Below are 14,892 nucleotides of genomic sequence, written 5' to 3'. Positions count from 1 at the left end.
TTATGTAATATTTTCCCAAAATACATTTCAAAGTGGAATATTTGATGTGAAGTAATTGGAGCCCTCATTGGGGAAATAAAAAATACCATTGATTTTAATGCATTATTATTTTGGAGCATGACAGTTTTAAAGAAAAAAACAGCCTGCATGGCTGTCATGATCTGGTCTGTCTGCTTCTTGCTGCAGTGCCTGATTTCTGGGTCAAGGAGCTGAGCCACCTGAGCGAACACCTGATACACATTTCCTACTGACGACTTAAGCTCTTCAGTCTATTCACTCAGCGCCGGTAGATTCCTAATGGGTCACCGCCTCTGCTTTGGCTCCACTCCCGCTTCTTGTTCCCTCTTGCTCTTATTTGGCGTTGTTGTGTAGTGTTACCTGTTTCCTCTTGAAGTGAATGAATATTATGTTTTGCATATGGTGAATGTTTATGTTCGTCTTGGAGAAAGCAAACCACCAAGTTTAAGTAAATAGTGGTATTTCAGATTGAGCACATAACCACCAAGTTTAAGTGAATAGTGGTATTTCAGTTTCAGCACACAATAACATAAGGCCTCTTAGTTTGACATTCGCAGTTGGATTGGACCACTTCTCGTAGGAAAGACGCCCGAATTGGGACGGAATGCAAAAGTGATAACCATATTCATGAGAGGAGACTACCTCTCTTGCTTAACGCCAACATTTAAGTTATGACTTAAGGTAGTTGTTTTCCAGACACTTACACACGAACATCTTCTTTATGGTCAGGATGTGCTCTCCTGACTTTTGTGTCCTTTGATGACATTCTTATATTTTCTGGAAATCTCCAGGTACATGTCTGCCATGCCCGTTTTATCTTACGGTGGTTATTGACGAAACGGCAATATGTCACAGCTGAGAAATGCAAATTTCACTCGCCACCTGTGTCGTTTCTGGAGTTCGTCATGGAGAAAGGACACCAAAAACCTGAACCTGTTGCGATCCGTGACTCAGATCTTCACATGTTTATTTTTCCATCTCTGTTTCATTCTCTTCTGACACACTTACTTCCTGTTTAGTCCGTTACCATGGTTACACATTGATTTCACCTGCTCCTTGTTTTCTACACACACCTGGTTCTCCTTGATTACTCTCTAATATAAGCCTTCCTCTTTTCTTTGTTCAGGCTGGGTCCATTAATTTGCTGTCACGCAACTGTACGTCTGGATTTTTGATCGTTTGCTTTCACGCAAGTATTTTTATTCTCGCTAGCTTCTCACGCTAAGCCTTTGTGTTTTTCCAGTTTACTTACCGATGATTTGTTTGTTCTTCTTGTGCCTACGTGCTATTTTAGTTTGTCTATTTGTACTTCCTAGTTTTCACACTAGCGTTTTTGTTTTGTCTTTTATTATCTCCAGTGTTTTTGTTATTTAGCTCCCTTTGTTACTTAGAATAAATTCATTATTTCTTACCTCTTGCCGTGTTCATGTCCACGCATCCACGAAGGAACATTTCCGGCAGCACTGTGCCAACCAGTCCTTACAGAACCTGCCAAAATCCAGGCTTTGGTCGAGTGGCCATCTCCTGCCTCAAGCAAGCACCTAACTTCTATAGGTGATTCATCCGCAGTTTTAGCCTGAAAGCTGAACCCTTGACGAGGCTCACATCCACTAAGGTAACTTTCCGGTGGACCCCAGAAGCTAAGGCCACCTTCCTTTACTAAAGCACCAATTCATATGCACATTGATCCTGCTTTACAACTTTTTGTCAAGGTTGATGCATCGGATACAGGAGTTGGAGCTGTTCTGTCCCAGTGTTCCCCGGTCAACCAGCAGCATCACCCTTGTGCCCTCTTCTCACGTCACATCCCAGTGGCTGAAATAGCAACACCAAACCGATGCGCTCTGAAGAGTTTACGGACCTGTTACTGAGGAAACCACTCCGGAGACCATCATACCTATGGCTCAAGTGATCGTAGCACTCCAATGGGAGGTGGAGAGAAGTGTGTCCGATGCTGTCTCCAAGACCAAAGCCCCAGACTATGTTCGTGCAGGCAAGCTATTTGTTCCAAATGAACTGAGATCTGAACTCCTTTAGAGTGTGTCACATGAGGCAGACTCGTTTTTAGTTTCACAGAGATTCTGGTGGCCGGTGAAGGGAAGCGACATCAAGGACTTTGTGAACGCCTGGTACCTCTGTCCCAGAGACAAAGCCTCTCATTGCCATCCAGCCTGTCTCCTTCACCCTCTACCTGATCTGTCACAACCATGGTCCCACATTGCATTAGATTTCAACACAGACTTTCCAGTTTCCTGGGGCAACTCCGTCATACTCAATGTGGTCCAACGGTTTCAAAGATGGCTCACCTCATTCCCCTGTCCAAACTCAGGGCCAGTTTTTGCTATGGGCAATGTGGGCAACCTCCCCGGGCGCAATCTTTATGAGGGTGCATGCAAAACAAAAAAAACAAAAACACAAAACTCACCAGTTTTCTAGCGAATAATGGCCCTTTTTATGTAGAGATGGCAGCACATTTGCTCTAAAATAAGAGCGGCATTTTGCCGGCCTGTCTTTCTAAAACGGAGGTGAAATATTATTCCTTTCCAAAATGCACCTCTGCAAGGGGCAGGGGGACGGGGGATCAACTTCTTACTGCAGAAGTTTGCAGGGGGGGATGAGGATGAATAGAAAACGCTTTATAGCCTTCAAACTTTTTGGGGGGCTCTGGGAATCACTAATAAGCCAGAATTCTTAAAACACAGATTTCTGGCCAGGACATATGGTACAATACAATCAGCAAGATAAAATAGAACTTGGCCGTTTAGTATTTTATATGTAAGTAGTAAAATTTCAAAGTGGCATCTTAAGTGCACAGGAAGCCAGTGCAGGTGAGCCAGTATAGGCGTTGTATGTTCAAACTTACTTGTTCTTGTCAAAAGTCGAGCAGCTACATTTGTACTAACTGTAATCTTTTAATGCTAGACATATGGAGACCCGAAAATAATAACGTTACAGTAACCGAGAAAAGACGTAACGAACGCATGAAAATATGGCTCAGCGTCGGTTGTGGACAAAATTGAACACATTTTGGCAATATTATGGAGATGAAAGAAGGCTGTGTTTGTAACAATCTTAATGTGCGACTCAAATGAGAGAGTTGGGTTGAAGATAATACAGAGATTCTTTACCAAGTTAATTTGTGTAATTTGTTTGGTTGTCAAATGTTCAGGTGGTATTATTAAATAGGTGCCTGTGTCTGGCAGGACTGATCGATGCTGAAGAGTGTAGGGCCAAGAACCAAACCCTGTGGAACTCCACACGTTACCTTAACATGTTCCGAGGTCCCATTGTAATGGGAAACGCGCTGTATTCTGTCAGTAAGATAGGAGTTAAACCAAGAAAACGTTAAAAGAAAAGCTTTATTCCTGCAGCTATAGCCGGCCTTTACAGCAGGCCCGGCCGACCCGTCTGATAAAGCCTGTAAATGTGTCGGTCATGTATGATGTCTTTTTGTTATTTTTGTTTTGTGATGTGTAATGTTTTTATGTTTAAATGTATGGCAGTGAAAATTAATTTCCCCAAAGGGGACCCCATCCATCCATCCATTTTCTACCGCTTATTCCCTTTCGGGGTCGCGGGGGGCGCTGGCGCCTATCTCAGCTACAATCGGGCCCAATAAACCTAAATCCAATCTAAGTCTATCATACCAATACGTGTTTTGATACGTTATAACAAAATATTATGATTGTTGGATTTTATAGGCATAATAGTAGTGATCCCATTGGCTCCGCTGTAAACAGACGTTTATTTATGTTTATTTAATATTTATTTAATATTTATTTAATATTTATTTAATATTTATTTAATATTTAAAAATGCATTAAAACAAAAACTCCGTCCGTCGTCATGTCTTTCATAATAATTGTGAACAATAAGCAACATCCATCCATCCATTTTCTACCGCTTATTCCCTTTCGGGGTCGCGGGGGGCGCTGGCGCCTATCTCAGCTACAATCGGGCGGAAGGCGGGGCAACATTAAAAAGAAAAAAAAATGCAGGTCCCCTTTAAAGATCCCCTCTAATGCTCACAATATTGGCACTTATTTCATAGTTTTGGAACTAAAAAAAGTCAACAGGTAAAATTCTCACCAAAATAGACACCATAGGGATTTTAGACTTATTTTCTAACCTGTTTAAGCACATTTTGAAATATCCATTTTTAGCTTCAAAATGTGAGCGGGCGCTGCATCAGCCTGCTGACGTCACCTACAGAAGACCGTATTGCACAGTAAGTGTTTTGGCAGCATCTTCATCCCGAATCATGTTATTTTCACTCTGAATTTGAAGTATAGATTAAATATGGCAGTCAGATGCAAAATGAGACGAACCAAGCAAGACGAGTTTAGTTTCTAAAAAATAGTTTCTGTTTCTTTTCTGCAGAAAAAATGTTACATTTTAAAGATGTATGCCGCTAGTTTTCCAACATCGCACACAGGTTGGAGAGCACAATAACTTTAATGTGGAGGGCACATTATACCAGTTGTACGCGCAAATAATTTTAGTATGGCAATCTGCACCAGTTATCAATTGAACACACAGTCTTAGTAGATCACACGCATTTCGACCACTCATAGTACACAGAATTTTACAAATTGCACATGGTGTTTAGCATGTGTTATTTGGATCTTATAAAATCAGGTCCTCAGTGTTTTGAGTGAATTAATTGGTTCATGCTTTGTACCCTCAATTATCCCATCGTAACTACGAAGGGGAAGGGGGAGTAATAACTAAAGCATTTTTTTAATTGTTGCACAATCAAGAAGTTGGCAAAAAAAAAATCAGTCAGATATATTGTTAGGCAATCCAAACGCTTGCGTCGAGGGGTTGCCATTCACAATTGAATAGGAGAGAAGAGGAAGAAGAGACAGATAAATATTGTTATTTCCAACCAGTGCTGAGTTGCCTAAACTTGAGAGACATAAAACAACATGTTACTTGAGATAAACGTTCTCCCAAAAAACAGTTTGCTTCTTTCCAAATCAACATTTATCTTTCTTCTTTTGGCTCAGTGCCACCTTAAACAAATCTGGCTCATTGCAGGGGGTTCAGAGGTCAAGCATGACTCAAGTTCTCTAGGGAGAACAACTATGCTGTTCAGGACATACACGTACACACGCACACACACGCATTGGAGAGCCTCAACATTCTGCGCTCATGTGGACACACCAAAGTCACTAATTGGAAGCAAAAAGCAAGAGAAGTGAATGGATGCAGCACTTTATCAGTTAATAAAGTAAGGAGAGGTTGGACTGAGTTGCCCCTCAGTCACACTTGCAGAGCAAAGCTCTGACAAGGAACTTCCCGTATTTTACCCGCAGCGTTAACATGCCTTCTACTCCCTCCAAAGACGCAAACACGGATGGATGGTACAGTAATGTGTGTACTAGTGAAAGCATTGTTAGCGCGTACAATGTCCAGGATGTCTCGTGGACAAGTGTCCTTTTTAAAAAGCAATTAAGGATGCTTGGTGACCTCAAGGCAGCGTGTTGCTGCACGAAGCGTTATCTTCTATCAGCAGCCAACAGACGAGAGACGCCTGCTTCGAGACGACAACGCGTAAACATACACTGTACTGCCCATGTGCATGGGGGCTCACAACTCTATGCGCCCCTGTTTGAGTCCAGCCTGTAACACAACTTTGGAGGGTTTGATGCTCTTTTGATGCCAAACATGCAGAAAAAACACACCTCGATCATCTTTCACCAACCAGCCTTCCCCCTCGCTTTAACAGCTAATACACTTGACATTCTATTCAGTAATGCTGTCTTTTTATCTTTTTCATTTGACATATATTACTTGCTAATATTTAATTATTGATGTACAGTACTTTAGTGAACAGCTGTTATTTAAAATGCTTCGTATGGTAAGTCTAGAGATGTATACAGTACAGGCCAAAAGTTTGGACACACCTCATTCAATGTGTTTTCTTTATTTTCATGACTATTTACATTGTAGATTGTCACTCAAGGCATCACAACTATAAATGAACACATGTGGAGTTATATACTTAACAAAAAAGGTGAAATAACTGAAAACATGTTTTATATTCTAGTTTCTTTGGGACTTTGGGAAGGCCATTCTAAAACCTTCATTCTAGCCTGATTTAGCCATTCATTTACCTGACTTAAACGTGTGGACAATGCTGAAGAAACAAGTCCATCTCAGAAAACCAACACATTTAGATGAACTGCACCATTTTTGTCAAGAGGAGGGGTCAAAAATTCAACCAGAAGCTTGTGGATGGCTACCAAAAGCCCCTTAGGGCAGTGAAACTTTCCCAGGGACATGTAACCAAATATTAACATTGCTGTATGTAGATTTTTGACCCAGTAGATTTGGTGAAATTTTCAGTAGACCCATAATAACTTAATACAAGAACCAAACTTCATGAATGTTTTTTGTGAGCAACAAACACTCTTTCACAAAAAAATAAGAGTTGTAGAAATGATTGGAAACTCAAGAAAGCCATGACATTATGCATTATGTTCTTTACAAGTAAATGTAAACTTTTGACCACAACTGTAATTGTACATATATATATATATATATATATATATATATATATATATATATATATGTATGTATATATATATATATAATAAAAAAAATAAAACTATGTAATAGTATAAAGAAATATGCATTAGTCAAACCTCGGATTCAGAAGGAGCAGTGTGGTTTTCGTCCTGGTAGTGGAACTTTGGAACTTCTCCATACTCTCGAAGGTGCATGGGAGTTTGCCCAACCAGTCTACATGTGTCTTGGAGAGGGCAATCGACTGTGTCCCGGACCACCTGATTGTGGCAGTTCTTTCCCTGTATGATCAGTGTCAGAGCTTGGACCACATTGCCGGAAGTAAGTCGGACTAGTTTCCAGTGAGGATTGGACTCTATTAGGGCTGCCCTTTGTCACAGATTCTGTTCATAATTTTCATGGACAGAATTTCTAGGCGCAGTCAGGGCGCTGAGGGGATCCGGTTTGGTAGCTGCAGGAATGGGTCTCGGATTTTTGCAGATAATGTAGTCTTGCCCGCTTAATCTGACCAGGATCTTCAGCTCTCACTGGATCGGTTCGCAGTTGAGTGTGAGGCGACTGGGATGAGAATCCGCACCTCCAAATCCTCACAGGTTAGGGAGGAGACTTTGCACCAAGTGGAAGAGTTTAATTACCTTGGAGTCTTGTTCACGAGTGAGAGAAGAGTGGGTTGTGAGATCAACAGTGGCATCCGCAGTACATCAATTTGAAGGTGAAGAAGGAGCAGAGCCAGAAGGCAAAGCTCCATATTTCCCAGTCAATCTAAGTTCCTATCCTCACCTATGGTCATGAGCTTTGTGTTGGGACCGAAAGGACAAGATCACGTGTAGGAGCGTCTGAAATTAGTTTCTTCCGTCAGGTGGCGGGGTTCTCCCTTAGAGATACAGTAGTGTGGGAAGCTCTGTCATTTGGAAGGAGCTCAGAAAAAAGCCACTGCTCCTCCTCATCGAGAGGAGCCAGATGAGGTGGTTTGGGCATCTGGTCAGGATGCCCCCTGAACGCCTCCCTCGTAGGAGGTCACAGGGAACACCGAGGACAAGTTGGAAGTAATATGTCTCACAGCTGGCCTGGGAACGCCTCGGGATCCCCTGGGAGGAGCTGGACGAGGTGGCTGGGGAGAGGGGAGTTTGGGCGTCTCTGCTTAGCCTATTGCCCCCACGACACGACCTCGGATAAGCGGAAGAAGATGGATGGACGGATGGATAATAGTATGAATATAAATATATTCAAATAAATTTAATTAAGAAATAAACATTCATATTGTACAATCTATTTTATGTTATGCACATACATATACTGTATATATATGACATAAAACATATTCAATTATTAAATTTAACACACATTTACATATATTTTTTTTATCATTGTAAAATGCCCATAAATACCAGACATTATTGACAAGCAGAATTTAGAGCCAAAGTAAGGATGAAATGAATATGAGCATTGTTCAGCACACACACATACACACAAAGAAGTTCATTAAAAGTTGTTTTAACGGGGATAGGGGGGACGGGACGGGAGGGGGGTAGGGGGGGTCTGTCAAAGAGACAGACTGGGGTCGCTTAGCGTCATGCTGGGTTAACATCGACAGAACACTAAATCTCGCACTAACATTGCTTCTCTCACAAACTATATTCCCAAAGTGTACTACCTCCCTTACACTCTTTAATTGGCCGTTATTATGACTAGTCTGAGTGAAGGTACACAAGGTACTTCATTCTAGTGACACACACAGCAGTGATGTTGAAAACACAATTTAGGCGCTCAAACGTGGTCACGTGACAATAGAACATTGTTACTGAAGGTGGACAGAGCTGGACAACAAAAGCGCTTCGGAAATGAGACAGGAAGTCCAGCCCAGGCTCGTTTTGCGTCACAGCGTTTACGGGAGCCACAAGTCAGGATCACCTCTTCATTTGGACTGTCTAGCTCTGCCTCTAAAGAGACCCTACCACTGTGCTTGGTACCCCAACTCACGGTCAAGATCTGACATTTTGCCACAAAGTACATCATTTTGTATTTTTTTGTCCTGTCCAGCTTCTCAGGCAAATCTAATTGTTGTTGTAGATACCCATTTCAGCTGTACAAGTTTAACTTACAAAAAAGAAGTGTGGGATACTTCTCTTGTTGCCTTATTTGTATTTTACTTTATTAAATGTATTTATATTATCATTTGGTGCAGCCATGCCAGAGCAGGATGGGATAGAAAGAGGAAAAAAAAGAAGACAGAAGGGAAAATTGTGGGGACAACAGGGGGATGGACAGAGAGACAAAAACAACAACAGCAAACACAACAACAACAACAACAGAAGAACATCAGCAAATACGATATGTACAAAAATGATAGTAAAAGTGATAGCAAAGAAGCAGTTAGTGAAATAAATAATAATATAGAAATGAGAATGAACATTATTATACTACAAATGGAGCAAAACAAATACAAATAGAAATAGTGCTATTGTACAAAGTATGAACCCCGTTTCCATATGAGTTGGGAAATTGTGTAAGATGTAAATATAAACAGAATACAATGATTTGCAAATCATTTTCAACCCATATTCAGATGAAGATGCTACAAAGACAACATAATTTATGTTCAAACTGATAAACATTTAATTTTTGCAAATAATCATTAACTTTAGAATTTGATGCCAGCAACACGTGACAAAGAAATTGGGAAAGGTGGCAATAAATACTGATAAAGTTGAGGACTGCTCATCAAACACTTGTTTGGAACATCCCACAGGTGTGCAGGCTAATTGGGAACAGGTGGGTGCCATGATTGGGTATAAAAACAGCTTCCCAAAAAATGCTAAGTCTTTTACAAGAAAGGATGGGGCGAGGTACACCCTTTTGTCCACAACTGCGTGAGCAAATAGTCAAACAGTTTAAGAACAACGTTTCTCAAAGTGCAATTGCAAGAAATATAGGGATTTCAACATCTACGGTCCATAATATCATCAAAAGGTTCAGAGAATCTGGAGAAATCACTCCACGTAAGCGGCACGGCCGGAAACCAACATTGAATGACCTTGACCTTCGATCCCTCAGACGGCACTGTATCAAAAACCGACGACAATCTCTAAAGGATATCACCACATGGGCTCAGGAACACTTCAGAAAACCACTGTCACTAAATACAGTTTGTCGATACATCTGTAAGTGCAAGTTAAAGCTCTACTATGCAAAGCAAAAGCCATTTATCAACAACATCCAGAAACGCTGCCGGCTTCTCTGGGCTCGAGATCATCATAGATGAACTGATGCAAAGTGGAAAAGTGTTCTGTGGTCCGACGAGTCAACATTTCAAATTTTTGGGGGAAATATTCGACATCTTGTCATCCGGACCAAATGGGAAGCGAACCATCCAGACTGTTTTCGACGCAAAGTTTAAAAGCCAGCATCTGTGATGGTATGGGGGTGCATTAGTGCCCAAGGCATGGGTAACTTACACATCTGTGAAGGCACCATTATTGCTGAAAGGTACATACAGGTTTTGGAACAACATATGCTGCCATCTAAGCGCCGTCTTTTTCATGGACGCCCCTGCTTATTTCAGCAAGACAATGCCAAGCCACATTCAGCATGTGTTACAACAGCGTGGATTCGTTAAGAAAAGAGTGCGGGTACTTTCCTGGCCCGCCTGCAGTCCAGACCTGTCTCCCATCCAAAATGTGTGGCACATTATGAAGCGTAAAATAGGACAGCGGAGACCCCGGACTATTGACCGACTGAAGCTCTACATAAAACAAGAATGGGAAAGAATTCCACTTCCAAAGCTTCAACAATTAGTTTCCTCAGTTCCCAAACGTTTATTGAGTGTTGTTAAAAGAAAAGGTGATGTTACACAGTGGTGAACATGCCCTTACCCAACTACTTTGGCACGTGTTGCAGCCATTTAATTCAAAGTTAATTATTATTTGCAAAAAAAAAAATAAAGTTTATGAGTTTGAACCTCAAATATCTTGTCTTTGTAGTGCATTCAACTGAATATGGGTTGAAAAGGATTTGCAACTCATTGTATTCCGTTTATATTTACATCAAACACAATTTCCCAACTCATATGGAAACGGGGTTTGTACATTAAGTCAAGCTGTGTTGATAGGATGGAACAGGGATTGTCACCTGGCTGGACCACCAGAGCATAAAACAATGTCACAGCAGCAACAAGAACCATGCTAGTATAGTAACATTATGTTAGTAAATACTTTGTTGTCACAGATGGCCCTCAAACATTCCAGCAAGCATCAACAGAGTGAATCATTTGTGGAAAAGCATGCAGTTCAACAGCTGCTTCCAATAGTCTTCTTATTTGGCAGTTCTCTGTTGTTACAACAGCGCTGACAAGGACACAACAACAACAACAACAACAACAAACAACAAACAACATGTCCCTTACCTGTGTGCATGGAGAAGAAGAAAAAAGAAGAAATTAGTCCCACATCCAACACTTCCTCAGCTCAGAAGTCTCATCTTGGACTGCCGAGGAGGTCTTGGGCCAATGCCTTGTAATCATAGCGTGCGTGTATGTCTGCTATGTGCTGATAGCAGCAGCAGTTTTGTCCACTCTCAGCTGTGCTTCCTCACCACTTTATGTTCCACCTCATCCCTCCCACTCTTCCTCTTCCTCCTCTCCCATGTCAACCACTCCTACTTTTTGGAATCTTTCCTCCTCTTCTGTCAACTTCTTTCCATCTTTTTTTTGTTGGACTTTGCATCTCTTCTTCCTGTCCTCTTTGAAACGTTAGGGAAACAATGTTCAACACTTGTGTGAGACTTTTTCTGACTTTTCCTTGCAGTTTATTTCTTTCCATTCCACACAACAATTCAAGTCCATTTCCTCCCTGTGACTCACATTTTATTCCGCTTCACTTCCTCCTCCTCTTTCCTTCCACTCTGCCCTTCCCCCGGCCGCTTTGCTGGAACACCCCAAACAATTGACAGACCATCATTTATACTCACCAATCTATGTACATCCAGACTACATACTGTACATAAACCACTACATACAGTATATATACCACTACATACAAATATTTGTACCACTACATAGTGAATATTAGGCCAGTGATTTTCAACCACTGTGCCGCAGCACACTAGTGTGCCGTGAGATACAGTCTGGTGTGCTGTGGGAGATTATCCAATTTCACCTATTTGGGTTAAAAATATTTTTTGCAAACCAGTAATTATAGTCTGCAAATTACAAACCCTGTTCCCATATGAGTTGGGAAATTGTGTTGGATGAAAATATAAACAGGATACAATGATTTGCAAATCCTTTTCAACCCATATTCAATTGGATGCACTACAAAGACAAGATATTTGATGTTCAAACTCATAAACTTTTTTTTTTTTTGCAAATAATAATTAACTTAGTGTTTCATTGCTGCAACACGTACCAAAGTAGTTGGGAAAGGGCATGTTCACCACTGTGTTACACCACCTTTTCTTTTAACAACACACAATAAACGTTTGGGAACTGAAGAAACTAATTGTTGAAGCCTTGAAAGTGGAATTCTTTCCCATTCTTGTTTTATGTGGGGCGGTATAGCTCGATTGGTAGAGTGGCCGAGCCAGCAACTTGAGGGTTGCAGGTTCGATTCCCGCTTCCGCCATCCTAGTCACTGCCGTTGTGTCCTTGGGCAAGACACTTTACCCACCTGCTACCAGTGCCACCCACACTGGTTTAAATGTAACTTAGATATTGGGTTTCACTATATAAAGCGCTTTGAGTCACTAGAGAAAAGCGCTATATAAATATAATTCACTTCACTTCACTTATGTAGAGCTTAAGTCGTTTAACAGTCCGGGGTCTCCGCTGTCGTATTTTACGCTTCATAATGCGCCACACATTTTTGATGGGAGACAGGTCTGGACTGCAGGCGGGCCAGGAAAGTACCCGTGCTATTTTTTTAACAAAGCCACGCTGTTGTAACACGTGCTGAATGTGGTATGGCATTGTCTTGCTGAAATAAGCAAGGTTGTCCATGAAAAAGACGGCGCTTAGATGGCAGCATATGTTGTTCCAAAACCTGTATGTACCTTTCAGCATTAATGGTGCCTTCACAGATGTGTGAGTTACCCATGCCTTGGGCACTAATGCACCCCCATACCATCACAAATGCTGGCTTTTGAACTTTGCGTCGATAACAGTCTGGACGGTTCGCTTCCCCTTTGGTCCGGATGACAAGATGTCGAATATTTCCAAAAACAATTTGAAATGTGGACTCGTCAGACCACAGAACACTTTTTCCACTTTGCATTAGTCCATCTTAGATGATCTTGGGCCCAGAGAAGCCGGCGGCGTTCCTAGATGTTCGCTGTACTTTGCATAGTAGAGCTTTAACTTGCACTTACAGATGTAGCGACAAACTGTATTTAGTGACAGTGGTTTTCTGAAGTGTTCCTGAGTCCGTGTGGCGATATCCTTTAGAGATTGATGTCGGTTTTTGATACAGTGCCGTCTGAGGGATCGAAGGTCAAGGTCATTCAATGTTGGTTTCCGGCCATGCCACTTACGTGGAGTGATTTCTCCAGATTCTCTGAACCTTTTGATGATATTATGGACCGTAGATGTTGAAATTTCTAAATTTCTTGCAATTGCACTTTGAGAAACATTGTTCTTAAACTGTTTGACTATTTGCTCAAGCAGTTGTGGACAAAGGGGTGTGCCTCGCCCCATCCTTTCTTGTGAGACTGAGCATTTTTGGGAAGCTGTTTTTATACCCAATCATGGCACCCACCTGTACCCAATTAGCCTGCACACCTGTGGCAGCTTCCAAATAAGTGTTTGATGAGCATTCCTCAACTTTATCAGTATTTATTGCCACCTTTCCCAACTTCTTTGTCACGTGTTGCTGGCATCAAATTCTAAAGTTAATGATAATTTGCAAAAAAAAAAAACTGTTTATCAGTTTGAACATCAACTATGTTGTCTTTGTAGCATCTTCATCTGAATATGGGTTGAAAAGGATTTGCAAATCATTGTATTCCATTTGTATTTACATCTAACATAATTTCCCAACTCATATGGAAACGGGGTTTGTAAATTGGGCTTTGTAGAAAATCATTTTCAAAAAACTAAACAGGTGAAATGTATTAATTTTAGCTAATTCCAGCATACTTACTGTGATGCTTTTGCTCAAAAAATATGTGGATCAATATGAACTGTTGTAATTTAAAAAAAATATACAATATAGAACTTCCTCTGGAAGGGAAAACCTCTAACTTCTGTAATCAAAAATGAAGTATATTATTGCAGGGAAATACATAAACTCTAACTTTGTGATTAATAAAGTAAAAACTTAAATCTTCTGTTTTGAATAAAATAATTATACTGTATACAAATCACTACATACTAGAGATGCGCGGTTTGCGGTCTCATCCGCGGAGTCCGCGGATAAACCGCGGGTCGGGTGGGTGAAAAGACGAAAAAATAAATTTTAAATAGATTCGGGCGGGTGGCGGTTGAACCATTTGGAAATATTTGATATACATGGTTCAGGGGTCGGTAAGCTTTACCATTCAAAGAGCCATTTTGGACCCGTGTCACAAAGCGAAGAAGACATTATGATACGTTAACATTCTCAAGAATGTCTGCCGGCAGTCACTTAGTTAATAATTATTAGGGCGTGCTATGAAGCCTTTGCCTTTATTTCCTTCTACAACATGTACAATCTACTTGCCAGTCCAGCAATATGTCGTGTGTGGCTGACACACGCACATGGCTGCAAGGCATACTGGCTGATACAGAGTACACTAATGGTTGTGATATAAACAATTTTAACACTCTTACTAATATGCGCCACGCTGTGAAGCCACACCAAACAAGAATGACAAACACATTTCGGGAGAACATCCTCACAGTAACACAACATAAACGCAACACAACAAATACTCAGAATCCTTTGCATCCATGACAATTCCTGACTATATTATACACCCCACTAGCAGCAAACCCCGCTAACTACCCCACCCCCTTGTGCATCGGTAAGGTGGGTGGGGTTGGGGGCGCGGGGGTGTAAAATATATTCAGGAAATCTCATGGATGCAAAGGATTCTGGGTATTTGTTGTGTTGCGTTTATGTTGTGTTACTGTGAGGATGTTCTCCGGAAATGTGTTTGTCATTCTTGTTTGGTGTGGCTTCACAGCATGGTGCATATTAGTAAGAGTGTTAAAATTGTTTATATCACAACCATTAGTGTACTCTGTATTACCCAGTATGCGCTTCAATCTTGTACGTGTATCTGTGGAGCTGCATACAACATGTTGCTGGACTGGCAAACGGTTTGTACATGTTGTTGAAGGTGTCAAAGGCAATGGCTTCACAGCACGCCCTT

General features: G+C 41.2%; 1 protein-coding gene across 1 annotated transcript in view; it reads right to left on the bottom strand.

Moving 5' to 3' along the window:
* Window positions 1-11,385, bottom strand: part of ripor3 (RIPOR family member 3) — a 35,938-nt gene extending 24,553 nt beyond the window's left edge. The window contains 1 exon segment of the mRNA XM_061874435.1: window positions 10,952-11,385. The gene's annotated coding sequence lies outside the window, so the exon portion shown is untranslated.
* Between the last annotated feature and the right edge of the window lie 3,507 nt (window positions 11,386-14,892).

This window comes from Nerophis ophidion, linkage group LG16, assembly GCF_033978795.1.
Source record: "Nerophis ophidion isolate RoL-2023_Sa linkage group LG16, RoL_Noph_v1.0, whole genome shotgun sequence".
Classification (NCBI taxonomy): Eukaryota; Metazoa; Chordata; class Actinopteri; order Syngnathiformes; family Syngnathidae; genus Nerophis; species Nerophis ophidion.
This window is presented reverse-complemented; position numbering and strand designations above follow the sequence as displayed.